Source organism: Callithrix jacchus, chromosome 15, assembly GCF_049354715.1.
Source record: "Callithrix jacchus isolate 240 chromosome 15, calJac240_pri, whole genome shotgun sequence".
In the NCBI taxonomy this organism is placed as follows: domain Eukaryota; kingdom Metazoa; phylum Chordata; class Mammalia; order Primates; family Cebidae; genus Callithrix; species Callithrix jacchus.
In genome coordinates, this window is record NC_133516.1 from 49,253,271 (window position 1) to 49,265,456 (window position 12,186).

Here is a 12,186-nt window from a genome sequence, read left to right on the forward strand (position 1 = left end):
TATATACTAGAGGTTGACAAAGTGCATGAGAAGAAACAGGTCTCCTAAGTACTGATCTTGCAACCCAAGGCCATTAAAGTATGAGTAACTGTTACATATGAAAACTGAGGAAATGAAATAATCCGTTAGAAATCTCTTTGAAAAGCAGAAAAATAAGCACACAAATATAAGCACATAGATATGATCATTTCTGTTGTTCAATAGAATCAAGAAATAGACGCTGCTAAAATAAGTTCAGTTTAAAACTGCGGCCAGTCATACTGGCTCATGTCTGTTTTCCCAGCACTTGGGGAGGCCAACACAGGAGGATTTCTTGAGTTCAGGAGCTTGAGACCAGCCTGCACAACACGGCAAGACCCTATCATGACAAGAAATGAAAAATATTAGCCACACATGGTGGTGCACACCTGTAGTCACAGCTACTAGGGAGGCTGACGTGGGAGGATTGCTTGGATCTAGAAAGTCAAGACTGCAGTGAGTGGTGATCATGCCACTGTACTCCAGTCTGGGTGATTAAGACTGGTCAACAATAATGTGGGACTGTGAACATGCTTTTAAAAACTGTGCAGAGGGTGCCTAACAAAAAAAGGTGTTAAAACTATTTCTCAACACGTAGGACGGGAGAAGGCAAAAGCCAGCAGTGATATTTTATACTGGTTGGGAGAAGGGTAGATGGTAGTCAAATCTGAATACAAAGTAAAGGCTTCATTTAAAAAATATATTTCTTTATTAGATTTAATGTATATGTGGCTATGCATGCCACATAGCAACATGAGATGCAATGAGTTCATTTCTTTTCTCTTTCATTTCAAAAAAATGAGCAAGAGAACTGCACCCAGAAAGGGCTGGGTCAAGCCCAATCTCATAAATTATACGAGTTCTCAAATGTGCATTCTTTCTATGTCTTATCTATTACTAGGCAAGTTCTTCCACAAGTAACTAATGATAATTAAATATATAAATCTACGAATAATTTACTAGTGCTTCTAAATGAACTAGAAAAGGCTCAAGGTCAACCATATAATAGCTTTTCTCACACTCACTTGCTTTCCTGTTTATTTGCCTGAGTAGGTGAACTACAGTAGTATTTCTCCTCCATGGGCTGGTGTAGCTACAGCTGACAAAGGTTCGAGGACCACTGTTCTCATTCTCAGCAAATCACAAGTATGCTTGTGTGACTGTGGTTTGCAACCTTGTAATAATTGATTTAGGCCCAAACAATATGCTTTCAGGATCCTTTAACAATTATTTTCCTTTTGAAGAAAACATAGGAAGAATAAGCTTAAAAGGCTATAATACCTCAATCTTTTTCTTCAAATGCAGGTGGCTCTGGCTGAAGCAGAAAATATGTATTATTAACACTAGCAGTTGTTAATAGTAGTAATGATAATATGTTATCTCCGCCACATGGTGATAATGGGTTTTTTATTATTAAAGTAAGACGCAGCCTTTATTTATAGACATCATTAAGTCAGAGAAAATGAAAATGCAAAATTACTGCACAGTTCAAATTGCAGCAGCCCATAAGACTCAGTGGGGAGAATGTACATGCATCATCTTATGGATTAAAGAATACACATTATCTTAGCCTAATGTTATGTCCGCACGGATGTGCCTCTAAGGTTGTAAGAATAGGAAAGCTAGTGAAAGTAAAGAAAATATTCTTTTCAGTGTGATTTTTTATTAAGAAAAATGGGCTCTAAATGTAATCAGTTTTTCTTTAAACTAACCAAGTACAGACAAGACAACATTATGTGCTCACTCAATTAGGACTGATTTCCCCTTAAATAACCTCACTTAGGAACAAACACAAAGAGAGCTAAATGGAATTTCCACTAACCATTTAATGTAGTTAGATATTCTTTTCTTCTATATGTTTTAGACTGAAGTTCTATTAATACTTTCTGAAATACAAGTACGTGAGAAATAGCATCTCCCAAAAGTGGTCCTGAAATTGTATTTGCTATCCAAAGAGATGCATATGTTATTGTAGTAAATTTGGTGCTAGGGAAACTATTTTATTTGGTTTGAGCAATTCCAAAAAATTTAAGGACAAACATTAGTTTTGAACATCACAAAAAGATATGTAATGAAGCAAGTCTTAAAGTGCTTCAGGTAATTTTAAGAACCAAGGGCTCAAAAGTGAGAAAACCTTTTTTTTTTTTTTTTCCTAAGCATAATGCTACTGCTAATAATGAATAAACTGGAAAAGAAAGAAAAAATCTTGTTTTGCTTCATTTCCTGCAGGAGAAAAAGTATGTGGTCTGAAACAACCTGAAGCAATTAATGTTCCTGCTTTTTAGCACCTTAGCCAGACACCCATATCACAGTGACACACAGTGGACCCCAAAGAGCCCACAAGGAATTAGGCTCAGTCACTAAGGAAGGCATCACCAAGCTACAGAATGACTGGAAGAGGGAGGGTTAACCAACGTCAAGAAGGCCAGAGGGCAAATATTCGTTGAATGGTATTTACAAAACTCCTATTGCCAAACAAGGTCATTGATTTAAAAATGTTCACTGGTTGAAGGACTCGGATTGGGAGGAGCTAGCAGCGATGTGCTAGTCAAGTCTGTTGCCTAGATTACTATAGGACTTTTACTAAATTATCACTATATCATCATCAATTTTATCACTAGCAATTTACATGATTTTTCATCTGCAAGTGTTAGGTAAAAATTTAGCAGTACTTTTGTATAAACATCTCATTTGGTGCTTTAAAAAAATCACAAGTGACATATGACCATCAGGCAAATTTTCAGCATTATATAATCTTTAATCCAAATAATGTATTCTTTGTAGGTATTTAAATACAAATGCACACATTTCAATTTCTTCTCACTAAACACTCAAACGTTTTTCAAATGTTACCTGTGTTTAAACACCTACATGTACTTTGTCCTTTTTCTTATCTTTAATTTATTATTTTCCTTTTAAACATTTCCCTTTTGTAAAATAATATATGATCAAGATAGGAAATAGAAAAACACAAGAAAGTAGATCAAATAACATGGAGTCCTAACACTTAAAACACTGAGTATCATTAATTTTGTATATTTCCTTCTAGTATGTTTCTGGGGGTGGAGAGAAGATTTATGCCAGGTGTCGTTAAAACAAATACTGTGTGGAAAAGAGAGGGCAAGCAGCACCCTGAAGACTGAAGCTGCAGTCTTTTTATAACTGATTTCTTTCATTTCTATTCATCAGATGTGAGTCAGCAGGTCCAGTCCACATGCACGGGGAGGGGATTACACAGGAGCCTGAACGTCAAAAGATGAGGGTCAATTGCTAGGAACCATTCTAAAGGCTGCCTGAAAATACCATCCTATGTCAAACATCTTCTTGCATCAAAAATGCTGGTATTATTTTCTTAAGAAAAAATAACACAGATGGACTACAGAGCTAAATTATATGATAGTTTTTTAAGATAAATGATATAATCAGTGTTTGTGTATCAAGATACAACCCACTTAGTAACACAGCTTATTCATTTAATAGTTGCTGACTCCTATTCAATAATAAATTATTACAAATGTTCTCATCCATAATCATATTAATATCAGTCTTTAACTTTTTTGGCTGTAGAGAGGCTGGCTTTATTGTAATGGTAAATTTCATTTTTTTTTTTTTTAAAGAAGAGGATTCTATGATATGTGGCTGGTTATAAACTATGGATTTAGGTGGGAAGAGTTTCAAGCATTAGAAAATTTGTCTGAATGTAAAGTACTTAAGAGATGTTAATGATTATGACAAAAAATTATGATCATCATCACAATAACCTAATTACTACCATTACTGAGCCACTGTGAAATTCACTTTCCCATTTTATGAAAGAGAAAACTAATGCTAATGTAGTACGATGGTTTTAGGAATATGTCCAGCTTTGATATTCCCTTCAAGAGATAGAACGTAGTTGTTCCTTTCAGTATGGGCAGGCTCAGTCGCTCACTTCTAATGAAATGTGTACATATACATGATACACTATCACTTCTGAGATTAGTAATAAAAAGACTGTGGCTCAGTGCAATCAAATTAGAACTCAGGATTAAGAAAGTTACTCAAAACTGCTCAACTACATGGAAAATGAACAACCTGCTCCTGAATGACTATTGGGTAAATAATGAAATTAAGGCAGAAATAAATAAGTTCTTTGAAACCAGAGAACAAACACACAATGTACCAGAATCTCAGGGACATAGCTAAAGCAGTGTTTTAAGGAAAATTTATAACACTAAATGCCCACAGAAGAAAGCAGGAAAGATCTAAAATTGACACCCTACCATCACAATGAAAAGAACTAGAGAAGCAAAAGCAAACAAATTCAAAAGCTAGCAGAAGACTAAGATCAGAGCAGAACCAAAAGGACACAGACATGAAGAACTCTTCAAAACAATCAGTGAATCCAGGAGTTGGTTTTTTGAAAAGATTAACAAAATAGACGGCTAGCCAGACTAATAAAGAAGAAAGAAAAATCAAATAGACACAATAAAAAATGATAAAGAGGATATCGCCACTGATCCCATGGAAATACAATAAAAAATGATAAAGAGGATATCGCCACTGATCCCATGGAAATACAAACTACCATCAGGGAATACTATAAATACCTCTAGGCAAACAAACTAAAAAAATCTAAAATAAATCAATAAATTCCTAAACACACATACCCTCCTCCCAAGACTAAACCAGGAAGAAATCCAATTCCTGAATAGACGGATAACAAGTTCTGAAATTGAGGAAGTAATTAATAGCCTACCAACCAAAAAAAAAAGCCCAGAACCAGACAGATTCACAGCTGAATTCTAGCAGAGGAACAAAGAGGAGCTGGTACCATTCTTTCTGAAACTATTCCAAACAATAGAAAGAGAGGGTCTCCTCACTAAGTCATTTTATAAGGCCAGCGTCATCCTGATACTAAAACCTGACATAGATACAACCAAAAAAAGAAACTTTCAGGCCAATATCCATGATGAACATTGATGCAAATCCTCAATAAAATACTGGCAAACCAAATCTAGTAGCACATCAAAAAGCTTATCCACTATGATCAAGTCAGCTTCATCCCTGGGATGCAAGGCTAGTTCAACATACACAAATCAACAAGGTAATCCATTACATAAACAAAACTAATGACAAAAACCCCATGATTGTCTCAATAGATGCAGAAAAGGCCTTTGATAAAGTTCAACACCGCTTCATGGTAAAAATTCTCAAAAAACTAGGTATTGATGGAATGCATCTCAAAATAACAAGAGGTATTTTATGCCGAACCCATAGCCAATATCACACTAAACAGACAAAAGCTGGAAGCATTCCCTTTGAAAACCAGCGTAAGACAAGGATGCCCTCTCTCACCACTCATATTCAACATAATATTGGAAGTTCTGGTCAGGGCAATCAGGCAAGAGAAGGAAATAAAGGGTATTCAAATAGGAAGAGAGAAAGTCAAATTGTCACAGTTTGCAGATGACATGACTGTGTATTTAGGAAACCCCATCATATTAGCCCAAAATCTCCTTAAGCTGATAAGCAACTTCAGCAAAGTCTCAGGATACAAAAATCAATCTGCAAAGTCACAAGCATTCCAATACTTCAATAACAGACAAAGAAAGATCCAAATCATGAGTGAATTCCCATTCACAATTGCTACAAAGAGAATAAAATACCTAGGAATACAACTTACCCGCAATGTGAAGGACCTTTTCAAGGAGAACTACAAACCACTGCTCAAGAAAATAAGAGAGGACACAAAGAAATGGAAAATCATTCCATGTACATAGACAGGAAGAATCAATATCATGAAATGGCCATACTGCCCAAAGTAATTTATAGATTCAGTGCTATCCTCATCAAGCTACCATTGACTTTCTTCACAAAATTGGAAAAAACTACTTCAAGTTTCACATGAAACCAAAAAAGAGCTCGGATGGCCAAGACATTCCTAAGCAAAAAGAACAAAGCTAGAGGCATCATGTTACCTTACTTCAAACCACACTACAAAGCTACAGTAACCAATACAGCATGGTACTGGTACCAAAAAAGATATATAGGCTAATGGAACAGACCAGAGGCCTCAGAAATAATGCCACACATCTACTACCATCTGATCTTTGACAAACCTGACAGAAACAAGCAAGAGTTCCCTATTTAATAAATGGTATTGGGAAAACTGGCTAGCCATACGCAGAAAACTGAAACTGGACCCCTTCCTTGTATCTTATTAAAAAATTAACTACAGATAGATTAAAAACTTAAATGTAATACCTACAACCATAAAAACCCTAGAAGAAAACCTAGGCAATACCATTCAGAACATAGGCATGGGCAAAGACTCATGACTAAAGCACCAAAAACAATGGCAACAAAAGCCAAAATTGACAAATAGGATCTAATTAAATTAAAGAGTTTCTGCACAGCAAAAGAAACTATCGTCAGAGTGATCAGGCAACCTACAGAAGGGGAGAAAATTATATCGCAATTGCTCCATCTGACAAAATTTTTGCAATATCTCCATCTGACAAAGGACTAATATCAAGAATCTACAAGAAACTTAAATAAATTTACAAGAAAAAAAACCCCATCAAAAAGTAGGCAAAGGATATGAACAAATACTTCTCAGAAGAAGATATTTATGAGGCCAACAAACCTATGAAACAAAGCTCATCACCACTGGTCGTTAGAGAAATGCAAATCAAAATCACAATGAGATACCATCTCATGCCACTTAGAATGGTGATCATTAAAAAGTCAGGAAACAGGGCTGGGTATGATGGCTCAGGTCTGTAATCCCAGCACTTTGGGAGGCTGAGGTGGGCAGCTCATGAGGTCAAAAGACCATCCTGGACTTCATGGTGAAACCCCGTCTCTACTAAAAATACAAAATTCAACTAGGCGTGGTGGCGTGTGCTTGTAGTCCCAGCTACTAGGGAGGCTAGACAGGAGAATCGTTTGAACTCAGGAGACAGATGTTGCAGTGAGCCAAGATCACACCACTGCACTCCAACCTGGCGACAGAGTGAGAGACTCTGTCTCAAAAAAAAAGAAAAAAAGAAACCAACACATGCTGGAGAGAATGTAGAGAAATAGGAATGCTTTTACTCTATTGGTGTGGGTGTAAATTAGTTCAACCATTGTGGAAGACAGTATGGTAATTCCTCAAGGATCTAGAACCAGAAATATCATTTGACCCAGCAATCCTATTACTGAGTATACACCCAAAGGATTCTAAATCATCCCACTATAAAGACACATGCACATGTATGCTTCTTGCAGCACTATTCACAATAGTAAAGACTTGGCATCAACCCAAATGCCCACCAATGATAAACTGGATAAAGAAAATGTGGCACATATATACCATGGAACACTATGCAGCCATAAAAAAGAATGAGATCATGTCTTTTGCAAGGACATGGATGAAGCTAGAAACTATCATTCTCAGTACACTAACAAAGGAACAGAAAACCAAACACTGCACGTTCTCACTCATAAGTGGGAGCTGAACAATGAGGACACAAGGAGGGGAACATCATGAGGAATTGTGTTAAAGAAAAAACTTCCCAGGTCCACAAGGGGCGTGGTTTCAAAAGCAAGAGTTTCTCAGTGCCACGCCTCCACCACACCCCCATCCACACCCACAACCAGGAATGTAAAGTTCTTTGTCTTACTTTCCCTCGCACCGGCTAGGTAGAAAAATCCAGGTGATCTTCTTTGTTCATAAAGTCCACGGAAAGCTATGGGAGGAGTGGACTTTGTTGCAGACCAAGCAGCCAATCTGGTATCAGAGTCAAAGATCAACCACTCCAGAGGAAGTCTGAAAGCACTTCTCTCATTGGATGAGAACATGAATGGGACAGAAGTAACTTCAGGGTTAAAACCCCGGTGCTCCTTACCTATACGAATTCCTCCCTTGGAGCCCCTCTCACGGCAGCATGGGAGCTCTCTCACTCTCTCTCTCTCTGCCCTAAATCGCTCTCTGCTAAACTCTTTGGGTCCACGATATTTATTTGAACAGTAAGCTCACTGCTCCTCTGGGGCCCATTTCCCTATTCCTGGGGTTAAGAGAGGCCAAGGACCTGGGGACATATGAGCAGGGAACTGGGAGCATCTTTGGGACGCACCCACTCCATCCCCTGCTTACAGTCACACACAAGGGCCCGGGGGAGGTGAGAGTCTAGGAGGGATAGCATTAGGAGAAATACCTAATGTAGATGACAGGTTGATGGGTGCAGCAAACCACCATTGCACGCGTATACCTATGTAGCAAACCTGCACATTCTGCACATGTATCCTAAAACTTAGAGTCTGGAAAAAAAAAAAATAAAGACTGGCTTCGGTGTTGTGTGGAGTCTCCTGTCTTGTCATGATTAGCCCTATGAAGACTCACAGGAAGAAGCTTAAGCTACCTGCAAATATGTCTGTGTATGAGTTTGAAAACATATTCCAAATACTCCAGAGACTGCATCCCTAACCAACAGTTTGACTGTAACCTTATAGGGAAATTCCCGTCCCAGAACAACCCAGCTAAGCTGTTCCTGTATTTCCAACTCTGGAAAACTGGGAGTGATAAGAGATACTGTTCTAAGCAGCTGAATTTTAGGATCTTTTGTTACACAGTAATATAAATAACTAACATATAAAGTAATCCACTCAAGATGACACTGCTAGAAGTGGCAGAGTTCAAGCTGTCGACCATCCAATATACTTGCTGTTAGGAAAGAAGGAGAGGGCATGAAAGGAACCAAGAAAAATAACTTTCAGAATATTTCCCCACTGCTGTTAATGAAAAGAGAAATAAAAGGGCAAACATACTGGATTCCCATCTGCTCCTCCTCCAAAATCTTATATAAAACACTTTGCCATCTTTCTTCCCCAACAGTATCTTGTTCTGAAATATCTAAAATACCTGTCAAGCAAAAGCCTTTTTTAAAAGGGTTGATTTAATCAATCATGTTGTTTACTTTCAAATTTCACTGAATTCCCTGGAATAGTGGTTCTCAAACTATGGTAATAGGAACAATGGTCTCAGTATTGGCCTGGAGCCAGTTACAACTGCACATTTTGGGTCCCCACCCCAGGCAACTAAATTGGAATCTCTACAGGTGGGGCTCAAGAATCTGTGTTCTAACAGGCTTTCCAGGGGATTCTTATGCACACTGCTCTAAATGTAAGACTCCTGTGAAAATGACAGTGGCTGTCCTAGAGCTTTGTTCTATTGATGGCTGAAAGTGTTCTTCAGATAAGACCAAAGGCTTTGGGTGGCCTTCAGCCTAATCAAAATATTTAAAGAGATTTAGGTACTAAATGCCAACCCATACAAATGTAAAGATCTTTCCCACAGAGGCTTTGTGATGAATTGAATGCATTTTTAATCAACTGCTTGGCAAGCAGGATGGGTTTTCTTGTTTGTAAACATCTATACTAATGCTAAACATATTTATTCACAATTTGACAAGAAATATGGCCCTGTAATTAATCATTTCCCAGTCCGAATTCAGACACAATAAAAATGCACTCTCGAAATGTGTATCCCCTTCACAATTTTAAGGGTCACACACAGAAATAATACAATCAGCCCTCCCTATCGATGGGTTCCATATCCATGGACTCAACTAGTCACGGAATAAAAATATTCAGAAAGGAAAAAAAGGATGGTTTTGCCTTTGCTGAACATGTACAGATTTTCTTTGATCATACTTCCTAAACAATACAGTATAATAACTATTTACATAGCATGCACATTGTATTAGGTATTACAAGTAATGTGGAGACTAAAGCATACAGGAGGATGTGCTGAGGTTATATGCAAATATTATACCATTTTATATCAAGGACTTGAGCATCTGCTGATTTTGGTATCTCCAAGGCAGTCTGGAATCAATTCTCCAAGGATATTGAGGAACTACTGTAGTTACATCTCTCTGGTATATAAATATATGCAGGTTTTCTTTTTTTTTAGATGGCGACTGGCTCTGTCGCCCAGGCTGGAGTGCAGTGGCAAGATCTTGGCTCACTGCAACCTCCGTCTCCTGGGTTCAAGCGATTCTCTTGCCTCAGCCAGGGACTACAGGTGCCCGCCGTCATGCCAGGGTAATGTTTGTTTTTTGTTTGTTTGTTTGTTTTAGTAGAGATGATGCTTCATCGTATTGGCCAGGCTGGTCTTAAATTCCTGACCTTGTGATCCACCCGCCTCGGCCTCCCCAAGGGCTGGGATTACAGGTGTCAGCCACTGCCCCCGCCCATGGGCAGATCTTTTTAGGAAAAACAGTGCCAGGCACTCAAAGCATGTTGGTCATTAAAAAGTTATTTCACTTTTAGAAAAATATGTAACTGTTTACTTTATTCATCATAATCGCTATTCACTTTATTTTATTAATTTTCGAGATGGAGTTTCACTCCTGTTGCCCAGGTTGGAGTGCAATGGTGTGATCTTGGTTCACTGCAACCTCTGCCTCATGGGTTCAAGGGATTCTCCTGCCTTAGCCTCCTAACTAGCTGGGATTACAAGTATGCAGCACTAGAGCCAGCTAATTTTGTATTTTTAGGAGAGATGGGGTTTCTCCATGTTGGTCAAGCTGGTCTCAAACTCGTGACTTCAGGTGATCCACCTGCTTCGGCCTCCCATAGTGTTGGGATTACAGACTTGAGCCACCATGTCCGGCTATTCACTTTATTTTAAATTGTGAATTATTAAAAATAGGTTATCTATTAATTGCTTACTTCCATTAATGTAATTCTTAATAAGACGCAAATTTATGAATAATCCTTTATGTTTAAGGAAGAAAATGTTTAAAAATCAAGAGATTAACATTAGTTTTTTAAAACAGGTTAAAATCATCCCTACTAATTAGCTCATGAAAATCACTGTTCTCTGGTTCACTAGTTTTATTTAATGTGTAGTTCTTAAAATAAAGATGTTAATAGGAATCGCTTTCTACTGGATAACATGCTAAAAGTCAAGGTCAATAAAACTGAGTTAATTTAAAAAAATCATTTTATCTACTCATCTCTAGGATTTCTACCTTATTTCTCAAATGTAATAATACTAGAAGTACCATAAAATTCTACTATTAAATACAAAATTCACTATAAAGTTGAAGCCCAACAATGAGAAGGAATGTGTTATGAAGTCATTACCAAAAGGCAACTGTTTGAATGTAGAAAATGTGATTTTAAATGTGTAGGAATGAGTTTTTTTCTACCATTTTTTTTCAATATTCATTGGGCAGTTCTTACATTGCAGGCACTGAGATAAATGGAGGTAGCTACAAAAATCAGTAAAATTCTGATTTGATTATGTCCACAATCTCAGGGTGCAGAAGTAAAAAAACGTGTGTCGTGTGGGCAGGAGAAACACAGAACACAATACAATGAGCAGATACAGAAAATGGGAATACAATACTTTAGAAAGAAGCTTTGATTCCCACAAGTATTAGGTTATTAATGAACTGTATTTCAAATCAACATATTTGCCAATGGAAAAGAAACTTCATAAAAACTTGAAAAACTGTTTCATTTTATTTTATTTATTCATTGAGATGATTATTTATGTATTTATTTATTGAGGTGGAATCTTGCTCTGTAGCCCAGGATGGAGTACAGTGGCAAATTCTCAGCTCACTGCAACTTGCACCTCCAGGTTCAAGTGATTAGGTTGGGATTACGTGTGCCACCATGGCCGATTAATTTTTGTACTTTTAGTAGCAACAGGGTTTTGGTGGCTGTCGGCCAGGCTGGTCTCAAACTCCTGATCTCAGATGATCCACCTGCCTTGGCCTCCCAAACTGCTGGGGTTACAGGCATTACCGACCACACCTGGCCAAGAAAATTTGTTTCAAAAAGTAGATATCAACTAAAATATGAATACGTTGCTTTAGCAGTTTTACTTCTAACAATTTATGAGAAAACGAAAGAACATAAGGACATATAGCTGATATTCATTGGACGAAAAAAGTCCCCAGAAAACAATGAATAACTTCATATCCATCAAGATGTGACTTGGTAATAAAGTATCATTCATTTTATGGAATACAATCATAAAAATGAATGAAATAGTTTCATTTATATTAACATAAAAATCTAAGACCTATTACTAGGTAAAAATGCAAGTCACAGAATACATCTATGATGACTTCATTTATTTCAAGAGCAAATTAAGATATGTGTATATGTATATATACATGCATG

The 12,186-nt window shown here is 37.4% G+C and overlaps 1 protein-coding gene across 3 annotated transcripts in view; it reads right to left on the bottom strand.

The window, feature by feature from the left end:
* The window catches only part of SUCLG2 (succinate-CoA ligase GDP-forming subunit beta), a 286,592-nt gene that overhangs the window by 47,571 nt on the left and 226,835 nt on the right, over positions 1-12,186 (bottom strand). The window lies entirely within an intron of this gene.